Raw genomic sequence first — 4296 nt, 5'->3', positions numbered from 1 at the left:
TTCCGGCCAGTAGACCTGGATATGACTGGTGCCTTTGATGATGATCATGGTCACCCTATTTTCTTATCGAAACATGTTTGCTGGCTTGGTGTTGGAAGGTTCGCTGCAGAGAAAATCGAGATATGCTGCTTTCCAATTGAAAGAGTCTGATTTCAGTAATGCAACTAAAACGTTCTTTTGTGGCTGCGAAGCTTTGTCTGGGAAGCCTCTAGCGCCAAACCAGCATTTTTGAATGATCTTGCCCAATAGATTGTGGCCTGGTTTGTAGTCGGCGAGTTTAATAGTCCCTTCAGTGTGAGTACTTTTCTATTGCATCGCCGTCTTCAATATTTTGTTTGCTTCCTCATCAGAGATGGTGTAGGGTTTCGATTCCTATGTTCGGTAGACTGAACAGCTCCCGAACATTCTCCATAACGTTGATGTGGATTTCTTCCTGCTCACTAAAATCCGGTGTGTTGAAGACATTCACCTTGGTGACGAGATCACCAGAGTTGTTGATCGTCAGTTCTTCATAGAACTTTTTTATCGGAGCTTTAAGAAAGAAAGGGGCTTCTGCGGTGAGGAAGGTCTACCACTGATTTCTTGTCAAAATTTTGTCAGCTTCCTCATACCTATCTTTTAGTATAAAGGAGGGTAAGTACAGTGATTGTTCGTGACAGACTTATTTTCCGCTGCAATCGATTTTCACCATTGTTCCTATGATTTTGGAAAAAGGGATGGAGAAATTTTCTCACATTAGCTAGCTGTAGAACAAAGGTTAGATTGCTGGAGATGATGACGAAAATATTCTAATGATGAAAGAGAAGGAGTTCTAGAAAGTGTTGATCGGTCGTGGGATGTGAGCAGTTTTTTTTGGGCTTTGATAAGACACCAGCGGTTGAGATCTTCGCGCCAAGGTTTATTTAATGAAATTTTAAATCCGGAATAAATGCCCATCAGTCTAATGCCTTAAAATATGGGATTTCAATCAAAAGGCATATTTTGATAAATGGCTAGAAAAGAAAATACCGCTACTGAATTAAAAATGCGGGAAAAATTAAGGAGTAATTTAAATGTAACATAATTAGCCCGTTCCTCAAGAAAAATTCAATTCATGTTTCCAACATCTATTTAAAACATTTGAGGCGACTGATCAGTCAGCCAAACAAGTTTTTTTTTTAAGAGGGAGCAGATGACTCATTTTAACTGAAATGAGTATTTTGTGAATAGAAGATACTTACTAGTCGACTGATCATTGCAGTCAGTCGATACCACAAGTTCAGTTAAACTGTTGAGTTTTGTTCCCCCTCGAACAGTGACTCATCTTCTTTGAGTGCCATTGTGTTCAGTTAAAATCACTGAAGATCAAACAGAAGATTTTCTCTTTAGTGCTTGTGACTGATCATCTGACGTTGAATATCCTCTTTCAATGAATCATTGATTGGATCCTTGATGTGCATTGTCCTCATGATCCTAGAAAGATGTTCTTCTTGACTTAGCTTCAGCCTTTGTCTTCATTGGAGAAGATTGAAGAGTTGAAAAACTGCACGGGTTAGAAGCCGAAGCAAGAGAAGATAAAAAAGGGAGCACTTAGCACGTTGGAGAGACAAAAACTAAAGTTTTCAAGATTTTGAAAGATTTTGACAACCCTCTTGAAGGATCTAGTTCAGTAGAACTAGGTCAGAACAGCTTGTTCTTGCGAACAACCTGCTCTGATACCAATTGTTGGGGTCCCGGAGGGTTGACTGAACAGGTGCATGGGTGGAGGGGAAAACACCTATAGGCTATTTTTCACAAAACAAAACAAACTTAACCAAATTTCAGTTGGAAATAGGTTGTAGACTGATATTAAAATGACTTCAGTAATTTGACATCAGTTGAGCGTAAAGCTTAACTGATATCCACGTAAGGCTTCAGTCTAGAGTTTCTAAAATAGAGTAGAGTAATATACACTGACTATCAGTTGAATCATCGGTTAGATTAATAACTCAGCAGCGGAATTTAAACTTAGTGCGAACAGCCTTTAGAAAAGGTTTGTCACTGGTAAAATCCTTAATTACACTTTTCAGCTAATCCAATTCAGTTGAAAATAGTTTTAGCACAAAGAAATGAATAATTGAAAGCAGATAAAGAACACAAGGATTTTTACATGGTTCGGAAACAACATTCCTACTCCACGGCCAAATGATTAGTCTGACAAACACTCTAGGCTAATGCATATAGGTGCACAGTAAACCTACCAACCCACTCTGAGTTGGATTTCCCTCTTGGCTTACCAGGTTCCAAGGAACCGATCTGTTTAGTTTTCCTAGTACTAAACAACCACTCTTGGCTTATCGGGTGCCACTGAACCTATCTGTTTAGTTTTCCTGGTACTAAACAACCACTATTGGCTTACCGGGTGCCAAGGAACCTAACTGTTTAGTTACCTGGTACTAAACAACCACTCAAACACTCTTTTCTGTCGATTGAAAAGGGGTTTGGACTCTTTCAACTAAGACTACTGAGAACAGGCTCTCAAGTAATCTATTCGAGGCTTAAGATAAAACAAGAAATTCCTAGATCACTAAGAGAGTTTAGATAATCAGATAGACTGATTTTACAACAATTAATTACTCTCTTCTTCGATTCGAAATTCTATTTATGGAAATGCTGGCTCGTGCATTTGACAGAGTTTCAACATATGTCTTCGAATCGGTCCCTCCATATTGAAGATGTTCCTCCAGCTCTATTTATAGGTGAAGTCTCGAATATATCCGTTGGAGAGATGGTCTTCAGGATTTCTACCGTTGTGAGACAACCTGTGCTTTGGGCTGAGGCTTCAATCTGCTTGGCTCCTATTTGGTTAAGAGTTTGAATCCTCTTTGTCCTAGGAGTATGGTACGTCTGAACTTTAGCACCAAAAAGGAAAGTTGGTGTACTGGAAAGGACGATATTCATATATGATGCATTTAATGCTGTTGTAGGAGCATTTAATGCGGATGTCTGAGCTTCAGTCCGATGAAGAAGATCGACTGATATAACTTTTCAAGAATCAGTTGTGCTTTTGTCCTTAGCTTGACCAATCGTTGACTTCAGTTAAGTTGTCATTTGTATCACCAGTATCTTTCCTCAGTTGTTCAGTCTTCAGTCGAGCTTTGATCTTCAAGGTCTTCAGTTTCTTCGGTCTCCGTCATCAAGAAACTTCAGCTATCAGTTACCTTCATTCTAGCTAAGAGATTGAACTCTAATAGTTGAGTTCACGCAAGAAGTCTAGTCTAGTATAGAGAAAATAAATCTAAGGGTTTTAGGATCATCAAAACTAGAATTGGAGTATTCTCAATATTAGTTATATTGGTCCCCACATTCGTCTCCATACCAGTCACTTTCACCAACACCTGTTGCATCATCTCTTCAAGTGATCCCTTCTTCGGCTCACTGATGACTCCTCCACTAGAAACTGAGAAACCAGGTGGAGGCTGCAAAACATTGTTGGGATTGGCTTAGGAAAAATTCGGGTGATTCCAATTGTTGGGGTGGTAGGGTGGATTCCCTCCTTGCTGTCCACGCTGGAAATTTCCATAATTCATGTCATTGATGTAATTGTCGTCTCCTACGCATGTCGGGTCTTTCACAGCTGGCTCAAGATTGCCAACAGTCAAAGCAGCGATTTTCACATTCAGCTCTGCCAGCTGAGTAGAAATCAATGCCATAGGATCAGAACTGGAAACAACCGCCACCTTCTTCAACTGAACTACTTCTGATGGCCATTGACAACTCGTGGCAGCCATACTCTCGATGATGTCCATCGCCTCAGAGCTTCCTTTCTTGAGCAGAGAACCACCTGCAGTTGTGTCCATAAACATCCTTGTGCGTTTCCCGCAACCATTGTAAAACATGACTACAAGCGTGTCTTCATCAAAACCATGAGATAGATACTTCCTTAGCTTCTCTTGGTATCTCTCCCACGTTTCCACTAGTGTTTCTCTCTCAAACTGCTGGAACTGCACAATATCCTTCTTCATTTTCAGGGTGAGGCCAGGAAGATAAAACTTGCGTAGTAACAGGTGCGCTATATCCTCGCATGTAGGATTCGCTCCCAGCTGCAGCGTATGGTACCACGACTTCGCTTTATCCCGTAGTGAGAAAGGGAAAAGATGGAGACTGATAATGCCATCCGATACTCCATTCATCTTCACTGTGCTACACAACTCTAGAAACTGCGCCAGATGCACTTTGGGATCTTCCACAACATTCCCCCCATACTGGTTCTGCTGCACCATAGTAATCAGTCCAATCCTCAACTCAAAATTGTTTGCATAGACTCTGGGAGGCTCC

The sequence above is a fragment of the Salvia miltiorrhiza genome, chromosome 6 (genome assembly GCF_028751815.1).
Source record: "Salvia miltiorrhiza cultivar Shanhuang (shh) chromosome 6, IMPLAD_Smil_shh, whole genome shotgun sequence".
In the NCBI taxonomy this organism is placed as follows: Eukaryota; Viridiplantae; Streptophyta; class Magnoliopsida; order Lamiales; family Lamiaceae; genus Salvia; species Salvia miltiorrhiza.
Note: the sequence above shows the minus strand (reverse complement) of the source record.